The sequence below is a fragment of the Hemiscyllium ocellatum genome, assembly GCF_020745735.1.
Source record: "Hemiscyllium ocellatum isolate sHemOce1 chromosome 15 unlocalized genomic scaffold, sHemOce1.pat.X.cur. SUPER_15_unloc_11, whole genome shotgun sequence".
NCBI classification, from domain to species: Eukaryota; Metazoa; Chordata; class Chondrichthyes; order Orectolobiformes; family Hemiscylliidae; genus Hemiscyllium; species Hemiscyllium ocellatum.
The window spans coordinates 374293-393575 of record NW_026867447.1 but is presented as its reverse complement, the minus strand read 5'-3'; positions in this window follow the sequence as shown (position 1 = coordinate 393575).

Below are 19283 nucleotides of genomic sequence, written 5' to 3'. Positions count from 1 at the left end.
AGAACTGGCTCAAAGGTAGAAGAGTGGTGGTGGAGGGTTGTTTTTCAGACTGGAGGCCTGTGACCACTGGAGTGCCACAAGGATCCTCTACTTCTTGTCATTTACATAAATGATTTGGATGTGAGCATAAGAGGTATAGTTAGTAAGCCTGCAACTGACACCAAAATTGGAGGTGCAGTGGACAGCGAAGAGGGTTACCTCAAATTACAACAGGATCTGGGCCAGATGGGCTAGTGAGCTGAGAAGTGACAGATGGAATTTAATTCAGACAAATGCGAGGTGCTACATTTTGGTCAAGTAAATCTTAGCAGGACTTATATACTTAATGGTAAGGTGCCAGGGAGAGTTGCTGAACAAAGAGACCTTGGAGTGCAGGTTCATAGCTCCTTGAAAGTGGAGTCACAGGTAGATAGGATAGTGAAGAAGGCGTTAGGTATGCTTTCTTTTATTGGTCAGAGTATTGAGTACAGGAGTTGGGAGGTCATGTTGCAGCTGTGCAGGACATTGATTAGGCCACTGTTGGAATATTGCGTGCAATTCTAGTCTCCTTCCTATTGGAAAGATGTTTGAAACTTGAAAGGGTGAAGAAAAGGTTTACAAGGATGTTGCCTGGGTTGGAGGATTTGCGCTATAGGGAGAGACTGAACAGGCTCGGGCTGTTTTCCTTGGAACATCGGAGGCTGAGGGGTGAGGGGTGACCTTATAGAGTTTTAAAAGTTATGAGGGGCATGAAAAGGTAAATAGGCAAAGTCTTTTCCCTGGGGCCGGGGAGTCCAGCACTGGAGGGCATAGGTTTAGGATGAGAGGGGAAAGATATAAAAGAGACCTAAGGGGCAACTTTTTCAAGCAGAGGATGGCACGTGTACGGAATGAGCTGCCAGAGGAAGTGGTGGAGGATAGTACAATTGCAACTTTTCAGAGGCATTTGGATGGGTAAATGAATAGGAAGGGTTTGGAGGGATATGGGCTGGGTGCTGGTTGGTGAGACTAGATTGGGATGAGATATCTGCTCGATATGGACGGGTGGGACTGAAGGGTCTGTTTCCATGCTGTACATCTCTACGACTCTATGACATGAGTGAGGTCACATTTGGAGTACTGTATACAGTTCTAGTCGCTCTACTACAGAAATTAACTATTAAACTAGAAAGAGGGCAGAAAGGATTTACTAGGATGTTACCTGGACTGGAAGGTTTGAGCTACAAGAAGAGATGAGATAGGATGGGACCTTTTTCCCTGGAGTGTAGGAGATTCAGGGGTGACCTTATACAGAACTATAAAATCATGAGCGTCATAGATAAGGTAGGTAGCCAGAAGCTTTTCCCCAAGGGAGTCTAAAACTCTGGGGCATATGTTTAAGGTGAGAGGGGAGAGATACAAAAGGGTATAGAGAGGCAGTTTTCTTCACACTGAGGATGGTGAGTGTCTGGAATGGGCTGCCAGAGGTGTGGAAGTGAGTGCAATTTCATCATTTAAGAAACATTTAGACAGGTGTATGGATGGGTTCGATACGGAGGTACACGGACCAAACACAAGCAAAAGGAACTAGTTTAACGGTGAAAACTGGACAGCATGGGCACGTTAGCCAAAAGGCCGTTTCTATGATGGCGATCTCTCGGACTCTTTTATAGAAGCTTCACAGTCACAGCTCCATCTCCCTGTGCTCGACGGTGAATATCACCCACACACCAACACTCACCAGCTGCTACTGAAAGTTTCTACTGAATACTCCACATCATTCCCATTCTATTTCAGAATTCCAGGAATTGTTTTTCTTGAGCCAATGTAATATCTCATGTGTTTCACTTGATGGAGGTGAGAGAAATACACCTCTCAGTAATATCAAGTCCAAATAGTTGGCAATTTCTTGATCCTTTGATCACATAAATACTCAGACACCAGCCCTGCATTCTCTCAGTGATCGGAGCTGCTTCTTTCCATCTGAACTGAACTGATTCCTCCATAATCTAAGAAAGAAATTAATGATTAATAACCAACCAATTAATTAAGTTAAAATGACAGAATCATTCATAATTTTCCAATTGAAACACATTTTGAAATCAAACTGTGAGCAGCTATACAGTAACAAATTGGTCTAAGTGGTGGGGGAGAGAGAATCTAATGAGCTGCTGCACACACAGACAGTGCTGTAAGAATCTAAGGCGTTGATATTTGGGGAATGATGTAAATTGAGGATGTAGTTGGACTGGAGGAAATCGCATTGGACTTGTAATGCAGTGACCTCAAGTATAAATACTCGCAACTGGCTGAATTTTATCTCAAATAAATAATCCATCTGGTTTTGAAAGTTAGGTTCTGCAATGGGACTATGAAACTAACACCAATTGCTGTAAATACACATCTGCTTCACTCATTTCCATCACCAAAGGGAATCTGAAAATCTTACCTGGTCTGGCCCAGAGGTATTTTCATTAAATAGCTCTGACTGATAAAGATGTGGTTAAAGATGTATGTTTCAGATATGAATATGGAATGAAAATGGGATGGATATCTGATTTCAATTTTGGCACTAAAATTCACAACACACATAATTAACACGGTAATGACACCATCCTAACGACAGGTATCAAGATAGGTATGGGCAAGGATTTTTATTCTGCTGATTTTTCATCACTTCACACTGAAATGTTGATTGCACTTTGAACACCACCTCAAAGACATGCTTCAAATGGCAAGGACGGAGAACAGATTCCGACTGGGGAGCATCAGATTCTCAGGAGCAACACAAGGGACCAAATTCGTTAGTTTGTGAGGACATTGTCAACCAGACTAGACCTGAAACTTGCGCAAAGGGAACCAATAAGAGAGAACAACTTGTTTCAACTTAATGAGATGGGAATCGCGGAGGCCATGGGGCTCAGCAGGAGAAAGAGCATCCACCAGAGGGTGGTAGTGAGAAGTGACTGAGGAAAATTCTGGGAGTTGAAGCACGAGAACAGGGAAGGAGATTGCTGAGTATTCAATGTCAAAGAACAGCTGGATTAACTCCTGGAAAGGGAGGGTGAACAGCAGTGTGTGTGATTCAGGTGGGAACTAACAATCAACAACTTTAAGGCAGAACAAAGAGTGTCTTTCAGCAACGTGACAGTCCTCCAGGAGCATGGTAAAAACAATGACTGCAGATGCTGGAAACCAGATTCTGGGTCAGTGGTGCTGGCAGAGCACAGCAGTTCAGGCAGCATCCAACGAGCAGCGAAATCGACGTTGCGGGCAAAAGCCCTTCATCCAGGAGCAGTTGATGTTTGTCTCATTGTGCGTCCTGGGGAACAGACTGTAGAGCATAGAGTCTTGCATCATGGAGCTGCTCAGGATGAACCTTGACAAAGGCCACTGCATCTTTCTCCAGACTTCGTTTGCAAAGACAAATTCCAGAAGGAGATGTGCGATAGTCTCTCTCCCCTCCACAACCCCTTAGAGAGTAGCATGCTGTGGCGAAGAGAGTCTGGTTGTGAGAGAGAGACAGACAGACAGACAGAGAGAAACAGACAGAAAAAGAGAAGAGGATTCAACGATAGGAATAGGGCTCTCTAGTTGCCTACATGCAGTGTCTTGGTGAGACCACACCTGAAGTCATGTGTGCAGTTTTTGTCCCTTATCCAATGAAGGACATTCATGCATAGAAGGAATACAACAAAGGTTTCCCAGACTGACTCGTGGGATAGCAGGACTGATGAATGAAGATAGACTGGATCAGTTAGGACTATTTTCACTGTAGGTTAGAATAATATGGGGCATCTTTTAGAGACCTACAAAATTCAAATAGGAAAGGTCAGGGTAAACACAGTAAGGATGTTCCCAATGTCCAGAACAAAGGGTAAATGTCTAAGGATCTGGGGTAGGCTATTTCGAGATGAGATGAGGATAAATTTCTTCACTCAGGTTGAGGCGAGTCTGTGAAATTCCCTGTCAGAGAGAATGTTTGTGGGCTAAAACACTGAATGGTTGGAAAGAAAAATTAAATATTGTTCTCAAAAACAATTTACAGAGAGAGAAACAGAGTCAGCTGTGAAGAAGGATCACTGGACTCAAAACGTTAACTTTACTTTCTCGCCACGGATGCTGTCAGGACAGTTGAGTTTCTTCAGCAATTTTGGCTTTTGTTTCAGGTTTCTACTATCTGTATTTCTTTGCTTTAGTACGCCATGTTGTGGCTGTGCAGGCCGTTGCTTTGGCCACTTTTGAAATGCTGCATGCAGCTCTGGGCTTCTTGCTATAGGAAGGATGTTGTGGAAGTTGAAATAATTCAGAAAGGATTTACAAGGATGTTGTTGGGGTTGGAGGGTTTGATCTAGAGGGAGAGGCTGAATAGGCTGGGGCTGTTACCCCTGAAGCATGGGAGGCTGAGGGGTGACTTTATATCAATGTTTATAAAACCATGAGGGGCATAGGTAGGGCAAATAGACAAGATGTGGTCCCCAGGGTTGGGGGAGACCAAAACTAGGGGGCATAGTGTTAAGTTGGGGGCAAGATTTAAAAGGGACCTAAGGGGCAATGTTTTCACACAGAGGGATGGTATGAGATTGGAGTGAGCTGCCAGAGGAAGTGGTGGAGGTTGGGGCAATTACAGCATATAAAAGGCATCTTGATGGGTTTATGAATAGGAAGGGTTTGGAAGGATATGGGCTGGGTGCTGGCAGGTGGGACTAGATTGGGTTGGGATATCTGGTTGGCATGGAAAGGTTGGACCGAAAGGTCTGTTTCCGTGCTGTACATCTCTTTGACCCTATGACTGTAAAAGATATTTCGATAAATACGGGAGAAGGAAAGGTTCAGAGGGATATGGGCCTGGAGCAGGCAGGTGGGACGAGTTCAGTTTGGGATTGACAAGTTGAACGCAAGACAGAAAATTGATTGTTTTATATCCAATTTTTTAAAATATTTGTGCAATTATATTCCATTGAACTCATCCATATGTGATCCAGCAAAGAGTAAAAGAAATGGTTAATTGTGAGGCACTATTGCCCTGCTTGGATAACACAAAGAAAAAGACTTATAGACATCAATCAATCAATCAATAAATTCCTGCTTCTCTGATGTATTTAACAATACACAAAACATGTTTTCAGTTCCAAGCAAAATGGATAATAGTTCATCCCAACAGTCATGTAAAATATGTGGCGATGAGCTGCCCAATCTCCCTGCTGCTGAGGTGAATGGTGAATTTTGTGCTACCACAAAGGGCAGATCATGCCTCGTGTAAATCACAGACTGTTGAACCTCTATTTCAAACCCATCCTGACACTCACCCGTAACAGTTTCAGATACATGAATGGCAGCCTTGCTGTGATAGCAATGTATTCTGCATTGAACTAGGTACAGCATTCACTTACTATTTATCTAGTGAATGGTTAGGTCAAATACAATATCAGATTAGCTTTGGTTTGTAAAAGTAAACTACAAAGGATGATATTCATCTCTGCAATGGCACACAATTGGTGACAGAGGTTGGGTTCAACAGTTTGATTTGCCACCTGATCTCCATTGCTATTCTCTGTCAGTGAACTATGTTCAGTCACACACTAGGTCTGTTCATTTAATTGAGGGCCTCTTAGGATTAGTGTTCGAACCTTCGCCAACTTTTCTTTTCGTTTAATTTATTATTTTATCAATTTGATTTGTAGATGTGACCTGCAATGAGCTGGAAATGATCTTTGGATTGTGAACATCAACTTGTGTTTCAACAAAACAAACAAACAAGCTGCTGTTTGTTCGCGAGGTAGGGCCTCACAGTTAATGCAGGTTAGCTCTTGATCAATAGGATCCTGTAGATGTTTCAGCACAGTGGGAGAGCAGCACATTGAACCAGATAAGAGATGTTTGGGAATTGATCAGGCCAGTACCTGGGAATTGTTGTGAACAAGCCTGGGGTAGAACATAAAATCAAAAGAACTGTGGATACTGGACATTAGAAACAAAAACAAAAATTGAGGGAAAAGCGCAGCGTATGTGGATAGATATATTTCGGTCCAATGAGCTTTCCTCAGAACAGCAATTTCCATTTGTTTCTGGGAGAAAACGAGATGTTCAAACATAGGCATAGATCACGGTTTAAGTTGGTTTTTGGGACTGTGCTTTTGAGAGAACGAACCTGGCTATTGACGTTACAGCATGAAGATTTAAATGCTCCCTGCCTAACCTTCCACTTTATTTCAGAATTTCAGTCCTCAGAGTGACTTCAAAGGTGGCACAGATCGATATCTTCAGAAAATTAACAAAGAAACCATCAATATACATTGAGAATAAGATATGAAAACCACTTAATCTGGCCAGTTTTATTACTTTACTTTAATTATCCCTTCGCTGTGTGTATTTGTCTGTCTGTCTGTCTTTTGTGTGAATTGCCCTGAAAACAAGGTTATTGGTTTCAAACTTTGTTGTTTAATTTTGCTCTGCTAAAGTTCCTATATTGGTAATAAATTGCTTTTTTTTGTTGTTTCAGTTATTAACCTACCGTCTAGGTTTCATTATAAACAGAGTCTGTGATTGGTTATAAAGTCTGGTTAGGAATTGTTGAGGTTAAAATCTTTGAAGGTTTTAATTTTACTCTGTTGTGAACACAGAGGTACGGTGATTTGGCTCGGTTCTTTGTTTCCTTGTCATAGCACTAGTTAAAGACTCTGCCAGACTCCTTGTGGCTTTGAATGTCTCACAGTGTAAGACCAACTAAGTTAGCCTGGTGCTTTTTTTTGTTATAGTTACAGCACTCAGTATCAAGGTCAATGCGGTAGTAGCATTAAAAATAAATAAAAAGCATGGAAAACTCCTTGACTCTCAGAAAAAAAATGAATAGTAATTGTGATTCAGCTACTATAGTGACAAGTGGCTCAGGGATCTAGGTTTGATTCCGCCCCTGGGTGACTGTCTGTGTGGAGTTTGCACATTCGCCCAGTGTCTGCGTGGGTTGCCTCTGGGTACTCCAGTTTCCTCCCACAGTCAACCATGTGCAGATTAAATGAACTGATCGTGCTAAAATGCCCATAGTGTCCAGGGATGTGCAGACTAGATGGGTTATAGAGTCATAGAGATGTACAACAAGGAAACAGACCCTTTGGTCCAACTCGTCCATGCTGACCAGACATCCTTAATTAATCTAATCAAATTTGCCAGCATTTGGCCCATATCCCTCTAAGTGATTCCTATTCATATACCCATCCAGATGCCTTTTAAATGTTGTAATTGCACCAGCCTCCACCACTTCCTCTGGCAGCTCATTCCATACCCACACCATCCTTTGTGTGAAGAAGTTGCCCCTTAAGTCCCTTTTAAATCTTTCCCCTCTCACTCCCAGATCCCAAGGAAAAGACCTTGCCTATTTACCCTAAACATGTTCCTCATGACTTTATAAACTCTATCAGGTCACCCTCAGCCTTCAATGCTCCAGGGAAAACAGTCCCAGTCCATTCAGGCTCTCCTTATAGGTCATAACCCTCCAACCCTGGCAACCTCCTTCTAAATCTTTTCTGTAGTCTTTCATGTCCCTTGGGAAATACAGGGATAGGTGAGGGGTCTGGATGGGATGCACTTCAGAGGGTTGTTGATGGTCCAAATGATCGTTTTCTGCTCTGTAGAGATTCTATGATCCTATGAAATTCATATCAGGAGGAATTTATAAGAGAAAATCAATGGGTCATTGCTGACATGTTATCTAATTTCACCCGGATCAATACATACTTTAGAACTTTGCACTTGTGGATTGCAGGGGCTAATCGTTTGATCCCCTCCTCCTGAATATAACATTTCTCCAAATTCAACTCCATCACTGATTCACAAAGTTGTACAACATGAGACATTACAAAACAGTCCATTGGGTTCAATCTCAGTGCATTCTTTGGATTGGAATCCCTAAAGTTCAAACGTTCCACAGATCCAATGGTCTTCTGAACGAAAGCTCTATTCTGAGACTCCAGCAAATAATGGAATATGTTCAGCAGTTTCCTCTTTCCAGTGACTCTGTCCATGTTTTTGATTTCTGCCTGAACATTGGCCTGCAGCCAGTCTATCAACTGACAGGTCGTGTGATGAGACAGCGGACCCAGGAATGGTTCCAGATTTCGGGATGAAGTGGGTGTTGAAAGACCAACTAAAAATCGAATAAAAATCTCAAACCGACCATCATCCTTCTTAAAAGCACAGTGAAGCATTTCTACCACATTCTGATGCTTTGGACTCAAATACTGAGCCAGGGCGGCCAAGAATTCCTGGATGGTAAGGTGGAGAAATGTGTACACAATGTTTTTAGCTGTGTCATCCCTTTCCAAGATCTCCATCATGAATCCTGAAATGAATTTGCTGGACTCCAGCTGATGCTGAATGAAGTGATTCTCATTAAAAACAATTCTCCTTTTCGAAACTCCCTGGTAAGCCAACTCCCCGAGTGGCTGTAAAACCATCCGCTGGTCCTCAACATCTCGCTTGTGGTTGTCCAAGAGATTGGAAAGGTAGATGGAGAAAAGTTGAGTGATGGTTTTGGGAAGAGGTTGCTTGCACTTCAGCTGTGTAAAGAGCGGGCCTAAGATTGAGGAAATGATCCAGCAATATGAAGGGTTGTAGCACATGGTGTACAGGATCTCATTCTCCTCGACGTGTTTGAAGACATTGGTAGCGAGTTGCTCACTGCCAAAAAACTTTCTGAAAAACTCTTTACTTTCATCAGCAGGAAAGCCCAGGATCTCAGCCCAAAGGTTGACGTTGGTCTTTTCCAATGAGTCAAGGGCAGTCGGCCGGCTGGTCACCAGCACAGAACAACCTCTGAGCAGCTGTTGCTGTACCAGGGAGTGCACCATTTCAAAAACTTCACATCTGCAGTCAGGCGCAACACAGTGATTCACAGAGACATCACCAGCCAAGCGGCCAGTGAAATCAATCTGGTGTTTGTACTCATCTAATCCATCAAAAACCAAGAGAAGATATTCAGGTTTCATCTAGATATCTTCAATTATCTTTTCTAAATAAGGGTACTGATCCTTAGTCTCTCGGAAGACTTCGCGACGGCTGGTGGGTAAGTTTGGTCGTTTATTTAATAGTTAAAAATTTAAAGTTTTCTTTCAAAAAAAGCGGTAGCAGACCCGGAAGGCGTGCTAGGTTACTTGGGTAAGGTTTTTTTTTCTCCCCTTATTTAAACGCGGGCTCCGAGTTTTAGGCCTCAGTCTCTCGGAAGACTTCGCGACGGCTGGTGGGTAAGTTTGGTCGTTTATTTAATAGTTAAAAATTTAAAGTTTTCTTTCAAAAAAAGCGGTAGCAGACCCGGAAGGCGCGCTAGGTTACTTGGGTAAGGTTTTTTTTTCTCCCCTTATTTAAACGCGTAGGCGAGTCACCCGAGGCACTACACGAGTAGTGCCTCCCACCCTTCCACCTCCTCTAACCTAATAATAAGACCAATTGTCACTCGCGGGTAAGTGCTCCATTTTCCTTGTTTGTTTCTTTAGATTTAGTTGGTTTTGTTGTTGTTTTTTTTTAAGGAAAGCTTACTTTTAGAGGGATGGCAGTGCAGAGAGGGCAATGTTCCTCTTGCAACATGTATGAGGTGAGGGAAGCCATTAGCGTCCCTGCTGAGTACACTTGCAAGAAGTGCACCCATCTCCAGCTCCTGCAAACCCGTGTTAGGGAACTGGAGCTGGAGTTGGATGAACTGCGGATCATTCGGGAGGCAGAGGAGGTCATAGATCGGAGCTTTAGGCAAGTAGTTACTCCGAAAGTTCAAGATAGATGGGTGACAGTGAGGGGGAGTGGGAGGAGGAAGCCAGTGCAGGGACCCCCTGCGGTCATTCCCCTCAAGAACAAGTATACCGTTTTGGATACTTGTGGGGGGGATGACTTACCAGGGGCAAGCAACGAGGTTCAGGCCTCTGGCACGGAGCCTGGCCCCGTTGCTCAGAAGGGTAGGGTGGAGAAAGGTAGAGCGATAGTTCTTGGGGACTCGATAGTGAGGGGTACAGACAGACGGTTTTGTGGGGGCGACAGGGACTCACGTTTGGTATGTTGCCTCCCAGGTGCAAGGGTACGTGATGTCGCTGATCGTGTTTTCCGGGTCCTTAAGGGGGAGGGGGAGCAGCCCCAGATCGTGGTCCACGTTGGCACCAACGATATAGGTAGGAAGAAGGGTGAGGATGTCAGACAGGCTTTCAGGGAGCTAGGTTGGAAGCTCAGAGTTAGAACAAACAGAGTTGTAGTCTCTGGTTTGTTACCCGTGCCACGTGATAGAGAGTCGAGGAATAGGGAGAGAGAGCAGTTAAATGCGTGGCTACAGGGATGGTGCAGGAGAGAGGGATTCCGGTTTCTGGACAACTGGGGTTCTTTCTGGGGAAGGTGGGACCTCTATAAAAAGGATGGGCTACACCTGAACCTGAGGGGTACCAGTATCCTTGGGGGGAGGTTTGCTAGTGCTCTTTGGGAGGGTTTAAACTAACTCCGCGGGGGCATGGGAACCAGGACTGTAGCTTTAGGGTACAGGACCTTGAGTGTAGGGAGGTTAGGAATAATGCAGCGATCTCTAAGGAGGGTGCCTGTAACCAGAAGGGTGGATTGAAGTGTGTATACTTCAATGCCAGAAGTATAAGGAATAAGGTAGGTGAATTTGCAGCGTGGGTTGGTACCTGGGACTTCGATGTTGTGGCCATTACAGAGACGTGGGTAGAACAGGGACAAGAATGGCTGTTGCACGTTCCAGGGTTCAAATGTTTTAGTAGGATCAGACATGGGGGTAAAAAAGGGGGAGGCGTGGCATTACTTGTCAAAGATAGTATCACAGCAGTGGAATGGACGATGGAAGAGGACTTGCCATCTGAGGTAGTTTGGGCTGAGGTTAGAAATAGGAAAGGTGAGGTCACCCTGTTAGGTGTTTTCTACAGGCCTCCTAATAGTCCTAGAGAAGTAGAGGATAATATTGCGAGGATGATTCAGGAAAAGAGTGAAGGTAGCAGGGTGGTTGTTATGGGGGACTTTAACTTCCCAGATATTGACTGGGAGAGCTATAGCTCGAGTTCATGAGATGGGTCGGTGTTTGTACAATGTGTGCAGGAGGGTTTCCTGACACAATATGTCGACAGGCCAACAAGAGGGGAGGCTATATTGGATTTGGTTCTAGGTAATGAACCAGGCCAGGTGTTAGACTTGGAGGTAGGTGAGCACTTCGGGGACAGTGACCACAACTCGGTGACTTTTACTTTAGTGATGGAGAGGGATAATCGTGCGCCGCAGGGCAAGAGCTATAGCTGGGGGCAGGGAAATTATGATGCAGTGAGGCATGACTTAGGATGTGTGGATTGGAAAAACAGGCTTCAAGAGAAGAACACTAATGAGATGTGGGGATTGTTCAAGGAGCAGCTACTGCGTGTCCTAGATAGGTATGTACCAGTCAGGCATGGTGTAAAGGGCCTTGTGAGGCAGCCGTGGTTTAGTAAGGAATTGGAGTCCCTTGTGAAAGGGAAGAAGGCGGCATATGTAAAGATGAGGCGTGAAGGTTCAGTAGGGGCGATTGAGAGTTATAAGGTAGCCAGGAAGGAGCTAAAGAGGGAGCTAAGAGAAGCGAGAAGGGGACATGAAAAGTCTTTAGCTGGTAGGATTAGGGAAAACCCAAAGGCTTTCTATAGGTATGTCAAGAATAAAAGGATGACTAGGGTAGGTATCGGTCCAGTCAAGGATAGTAGTGGGAAGTTGTGTGTGGAGGCGGAGGAGATTGGAGAGACATTAAATCAGTACTTTTCATCAGTATTCACTCAGGAACAGGACACTGTTGCTGATGTGAATATGGAATCACAAATAATTAGAATGGATGCCCTGGAAATATGCAGGGAAGAGGTTTTGGGAATATTGGAAAGGATGAATATAGATAAGTCTCCTGGGCCTGATGGCATTTACCCCAGGATCCTATGGGAAGCTAGGGAGGAGATAGCAGAGCCATTGGCCTGGATTTTTATGTCGTCATTGTCAACGGGAATAGTACCAGAGGACTGGAGGATAGCGAATGTGGTCCCATTGTTCAAGAAAGGGAGTAGGGATAGCCCTAGTAACTATAGGCCAGTGAGTCTGACTTCAGTGGTGGGCAAAGTCTTAGAGAGAATGGTAAGGGATAAGATTTATGAACATCTGGGTAGGAATAACGTGATCAGGGATAGCCAGCATGGTTTTGTGAAGGGCAGGTCGTGCCTCACAAACCTTATTGAGTTCTTTGAGAAGGTGACTAAGGAAGTGGACGAGGGTAAAGCAGTAGATGTTGTGTATATGGATTTTAGTAAGGCGTTCGATAAGGTTCCCCATGGTAGGCTAATGCTAAAACTTCGGAGGTATGGCATTGAGGATACATTAGAGGTTTGGATTAGGATTTGGCTGGCTGGAAGGAGACAGAGGGTAGTAGTTGATGGATTATGTTCATCTTGGAGTGCAGTTACTAGCGGTGTACCACAAGGATCTGTTTTGGGACCATTGCTTTTTGTTATCTTTATAAATGATCTAGAGGAAGGACTTGAAAGCTGGGTAAGCAAGTTTGCGGATGACACAAAAGTCGGTGGAGTTGTGGATAGTGAGGAAGGAAGTGGTAGGTTACAGCGGGATATAGATAAGTTGCAGAGCTGGGCGGAAATGTGGCAAATGGAATTCAATGTAGCTAAGTGCGAAGTCGTTCACTTTGGTAGGAATAACAAGATGATGGATTACTGGGCTAATGGTAGGCTACTTGGTAGTATGGATGAGCAGAGGGATCTTGGTGTCCATGTACACAGATCTCTGAAAGTTGCCACCCAGGTAAATAGTGCTGTGAGGAAGGCATATGGTGTACTGGGCTTTATTGGCAGAGGAATTGAGTTCCGGAGTCCTGAGGTCATGTTGCAGTTGTATAAGACTCTGGTGAGGCCTCATCTGGAGTATTGTGTGCAGTTTTGGTCGCCATACTATAGGAAGGATGTGGAAGCTTTAGAAGGAGTGCAGAGGAGGTTTACCAGGATGTTGCCTGGAATGGTAGGAAAATCTTATGAGGAAAGGCTGAGGCACTTGGGGCTGTTCTCATTGGAGAAGAGAAGGTTTAGGGGAGATCTGATAGAAGTGTATAAGATGATTAGGGGTTTAGATAGGGACGATACTAAGAACCTTTTACCGCTAATGGAGTCAGGTGTTACTAGGGGACATAGCTTTAAATTAAGGGGTGGTAGGTATAGGACAGATGTTAGGGGTAGATTCTTCACACAGCGGGTTGTGAGTTCATGGAATGCCCTGCCCGTATCAGTGGTGAACTCTCCTTCTTTATGGTCATTTAAGCGGGCATTGGATAGGCATTTGGAAGTTATTGGGCTAGTATAGGTTAGGTAGGATTCGGTCGGCGCAACATCGAGGGCCGAAGGGCCTGTACTGCGCTGTATCCTTCTATGTTCTATGTTCTATGTTCTATACCATTTCAGTCAGAGAAACAGCTCTGTTGATGGCATTAAGATTGCAAAATGTGAAATGTAGAACAAATTGGAACTGAGAATTGATGTTTCCTGCTGCCCATTCATGGACCATCCTCTGCACCATTGTTGCCTTACCAATGCCAGCCACTCCGCTAACCACCATGGTGCCAAACAGGCTGGAGTGGCCAAACCTGCTCCTGAATAATTGATCAATCCAAATTTTTTCAAGTTCACTGGTGAAGTACCTCCGCTTCTTCATGTTCCCTACCTCTGGAAAGGAGCTCATGTTCCACTAGTCTCCATTCATTCAGAGTGGAAATAATGATAAGCTCTGTATATCGATCAGTGAGGGAAATGGTCGTTATTTTGCTGTCTCCTTTGATGGTGCGTTTGACCACATGCTCGGTTTGGTGGAGGAGGTGTTGCTTGTGTTGATCTTGTATACCTTTCATGACAATGATCAAATATATGTTGGCATTGTTCTTATTTATTAATTAACTACATTAAAATAATTAATGACAAGTAAGGAGGAGTTTGAGTTGGATAGCAATACAAAAAATGTGAGTCGAATCCAAATTTTACTACGCCGTGCTCGAAATTAATCTTGCCTAATAAATACTGAATTAAATTAAATATAAATCAGGGAGAATCAGATGGATTATAGTAGATTTTACATTATTACAGACAAGCCCCTCCACTCTATTGTCATCTCCATCCCCATTGGAGGAGAATTTAACATTGGAACATCTGAGAAGCCAAATATTATCGCATTGTTCACTTATTATTATTTACTGTATTCATTTTTGTTTTGTTTGTTGTCCCCAGTGGAGATAGTATCAGAGTGTTTATAAGATTGATGTCTGCTTCAATCTCAGACAATTTATACCTCATGTAAACATATGGCCCACTGACTGAATAGGGACTGTGCATAACACTCACCTTTTTCAATGCTTAATGTTGGGAACAGGATGACAAACTAGTGATACAATTAAATGTGCTATGTGAACCATAATTATAAAATAACACTGTCGATGTATAAGGATCACATTGGGATCTTCCACCAATTTTATCAACTCATTGTCCATTTCAGTGCAAAAGCTGAAGCCTCTCATTGTACAGTCTAAGATTGTATGTGAATGGACTCCCTATCTATTCTGAATCTTCATGTGAATCTATCTATACCCAGCTTGACCCCATATTTGATTTCATGTTTTAACAAGTCCGAGACATAGATGAAGCAAATCTTATCTCGATATGAGCCTAAACATGTTTCCAAGTCAACTAAATGCCCGGTCAGACAATGGAGTACAGTCTTTGACACAGCCACTCTACGTCAGTAAGATTTCAGCAAACATCCGCTCTTCACAAATCCAATGTTTCAGCACTGTGTGTAGAAATGTGTTTCTGGGATGTGTGACTTATTAAAAAACAATTCCTTATCTAGTCCTGGTTGATCAATTAGGTCAAGCGAATATCATTGTAGCCCTATTTGTGCCTTCATTCAATGTCCAAACAACATGCGTGCAATCTGATACATTTTGAACTCGAGTACATATGCAGTCAGTAGAAATATGACACTTGGATGTTTAAAGATTCTGTTTCTATATGTGACCCATATCCTCAACTTCTTTAGGTCAATGTGTGTTTCAAATCACTGCCCAAGGTGGAGCCCACATATGATTCAAGACCTTCTTCAACCAGTACATACATATCAGTTCAGTCTGTCCACACTATGGGACCACACTCTAACTTCTGTATTCACCAGATCTGACTTCATCAGTAACTAGTCTAGAACCAATTGTGTTCCTATAAATGACATCATATTTCCTCAGTCTGTCATGTATTTGATTCAAGCTTTAACTGGGTCTGGAGCTCTGCGACTCCAGCCCAATACAGACATTGTAGACTCCAAGACTCTGGCGATATTGAGATTTACATTTGCATAAAGGCATCCTAAGGCCTAGTATTGACAGTAAAAGCAAGGCTTCTTTTCAGATCCTGATGTGAATGAAGGGAAAAGAAATAATGGCCTGAGAAAGTACCAGGGAAGATTTTGAAGTCAACTGACTTGCAAAACTGAATGTGACTTTGTGGTTCAGCATCTAAAACTGGAAAGTTGGGCTCAGTCTGCTCCAGAGCAGCTGGGAAAATGAAAATGAGCATTCAACAATTTCCAACAAAGCTCAATATCACACATGTGGCATATAATTTGTGGCAGATGGAACACTGTCCATGCCCAAGTTCCAGTTCATTTGCTTTGTGTTGTAACTTTGATTGCATTTTCTAGAAACAGTTCATGGTAACAATTTGGAGGGTTTGTTTCTTTTCAGTGGTGAAATGTGAGACACAAATAAAATGTTAGAACTTAATTAATGCAGTACGTTTTTATGATTAATGATTACTTTTATTTTGGCTTACCTTTGAGGTGATCTAATAGCTCTCCTTCCATCTCTCCAATGCGTGCATTATAAAGCAAGTCAAAACCTGGGAAAGATGTTTCATTTCTTAGTAGTGTGTGGCAGCCTCAACCATTAAAGAGCCAACCATGTTTGATTGCTAGAAATACTTGGACTGTACAATACCTCTGCTCTGAATTTCTTTCAGAATGAGTTTCAGTTTTGGCTTTGATTCTTGCATTTTCACCAATGTTTCCCAAAATATTCGTTCTGTGGAGCCATTGGATTTGGTCACTGTGTTCAGAAGATGTTTTGTTGCTTCCTTTCTCTGTTGATGCTCTGACAGATTACGGATATACTGGAATAAAAGAGAAGAACAGGCAAAATAGAAAGGGAAACGGGAAAAGGGAAACAATAGATGAAGGAACGGAATGGAAGAATGAATTGATGGAGGAAATGAGGGAAAAAGAAGATGGGAAAGAAAACAAACAAAGGAAGGACGATGGAATAAACCAGAAAGAAACAAGAAAAAGAAGAAATAGAAAGGAAAACAATGAAAGAGAGAAAATGATAAACAGCAGTGTCGTAATTGTGAAAAGCGGTTACATTAATGATGTTCGATTGGTGAAGATTCATCTCAGCAAAAACAAGGGCTGCAGATGCTGGAAACCAGATTCTAGATTACAGTGGTGCTGGAAAAGCACAGCAGTTCAGGGCAGCATCCGAGAAGCAGGAAAATCGATGTTTTGGGCAAAAGCCCTTCATCAGGAATAGAGGAATCTATTGGATATGACATGAAACTTGCAGTTAACAAGTCATGTGATAAACAAAACCGGACTCGACAATATTGGAAATGGAAGTTTTGGGGTTTGGGTTTGAATCCATAACACTTGAACTATGATGTGAACATGAGATCCATGTTGTCACTGTAATAGTTTGTTGTGCATTGCCTTTGATGCTAGAAGCACAACACCTTCAATGAATTCCTACATTAAAAGTGGACTGGTTTCACGACTATATCCAAACAAAAAAAAGGAAATCCAAAATAATAAATTAGAAATTTTGTAGGAAACATTGAAAAGTTTGTATTTGCCAGGATTTTATTGCAGTGAGAATTGAAAGGATATCAACGGTCATTATGGTATTTGGGGCAATTTGGGTAACTAGTTCTGATAACATCATGAAACTCTAATAATTGAAGTCATGAATATCCTTCAGCTCACCAACAGACACAACATTAACATCACTGCAACAGCATGGAGTGTTGCCTTATCAACGCGTGTGCTTACAAAGAACAAAGAAAATTTACAGTCCAGGAACAGGTCCTTCGGCCCTCCAAGCCTAAGCTGATCCAAATGTACTGTCTAAACCTGTCGCCCAATTCCTAAGCATCTGTATCCCTCTGCTCCCCACCTACTCATCCATCTGTCCAGACGCATCTTAAATAAATCTACTGTGCCTGCCTCTACCACCTCTGCTGGCAACGCGCTCCAGACACCCTCCACCCTCTGTGTGAAGTACTTGCCATGTGTATCCCCCTTAACCCTTCCACCTCTCACCTTGAAAGTGTGACCTCTTGTTATTGAATCCTTCACCCTTGGTAAAAGCTTATCTCTATCCACCCCATCTATACCCTTTATGATTTTGTAAACCTCAATCAGGTCCCCCCTCAATCTCCTTTTTTCTAATGAGTTCCTCCCTTCATAGCTAGCCCCTTCCAGACCAGACAACATCCTCGTAAACTTTCTCTGCACCCTCTCCAAAGCGTCCACATCCTTTTGGTAATGTGGCGACCAGAACTGTACACAATATTCTAAATGTGGCTGAACCAATGTCTTGTACAATTTTAATATGACTTGCCAGCTCTTATATTCAATACCCCGTCCAGTGAAGACAAGCATACTGTATGTCTTCTTGACCAGTCTATCCACCTGTGCAGCAACTTTCAGGGTACAATGGACCTGCACTCCCAGCTCTCTCTGCTCATCAATTTTTCCGAAGGCTCTTCCATTCATTGTATAATTCACTCTTGAATTAGTCTCACCTAAATGCATCACCTCACATTTGTCTGGACTGAACTCCATCTGCCACTTTTCCGCCCAACTCTCCAGTCTATCTATACCCTCCTGTATTGTTTGGTAGTCCCTTATGGTCTCTGCTACTCTACCAATCTTCGTGTCATCTGCAAACTTGCTGATCATACCAATAGTGCCCTCTTCCAGATCATTTATGTATATCACAAACAACAGTGGCCCCAACACTGACCCCTGTGGACCACCACTGGTCACCTTTCTCCATTCAGCTACTACTCTCTGTCTCCTGTTGCTCAACCAGTTCTTTATCCACCTAGCTAGAACACCCTGCACACCATGTGACTTCACTTTCTCCATTAGTCTACAATGGGGAACCTTATCAAATGTCTTACTAAAGTGCATGCATATGACATCAACAGCCCTTCCTTCATCTATCAACTTGGTCACTTCCTCAAAGAACTCTAATAAGTTGGTAAGGCACGATCTCCCCTGCACAAAACCATGTTGTCTATCACTGATAAACCCATTATTTTCCAAATATAAATAGATCCTATCCCTCAGTACCTTCTCCAGCAATTTTCCCACCACCGACGCCAGGCTCACTGGTCTGTAGTTACCTGCAATATCCCTACTACCCTTCTTGTAAAGGGGGACAACATGAGCAACCTTCCAGTCCTCCGGCACCTCACCTGTATTTAAGGATTCCACAAAGATATCTGTCAGGCCCCAGGTATTTCCTCTCTCGCCTCCCTCAGCAACCTGGGATAGATCCCATCTGGTCCTGGGGATTTGTCCACCTTAATAACCTCTGGCCTACCCAACACATCCTCCCTACTTGTGTCAACGTGATCCACTCCGCCAAAGATATGCAAGCCCTGGGCCTCTTCTACCACCAAACCCTAACTACCTGACATCTGGAGGAAGAATGTCTCATCTTCTGTCTTGGAACCCTCCAATTACCCAGAATCAATATGGGTTTCACCATTTTCCTCATTTCTCCTTCCCCCACCTTCTCCTAGATCCAAGTTTCCAACTTGACACTGCCCTCTTGAACTGTCCTACCTGTCCATTTACTTCCCACCAATCTGCTCCACCCTCCTCTCCGACCTATCAACTTCACCTTTATCTACCTATTGCATTCCCAGCTACCTTTCCCCCCAGCCCAACCCTATCTCTTCGTCCCCTTGGGCCACCCCCACCTCCATTCCTGATCAAGAGCTTGTGCCCTAAACCTCGACTCTCCTGCTCCTCGGATGCTGCCTGACCTGCTGTGCTTCTCCAGCACCAGAGATTCTGATCTCCAACATCTGCAGTCTCAATTTCTCATCCTTAAAATTAAATTGGGTGACCTTTCTTTTTCAATTTCTTTCTGGTTAGTGCAGACAAGCTGCACTGAATTGCTTTATTCTGTATCTTTATATTCCTATCGTTCCAAAGCCACAGCCCGGATATTC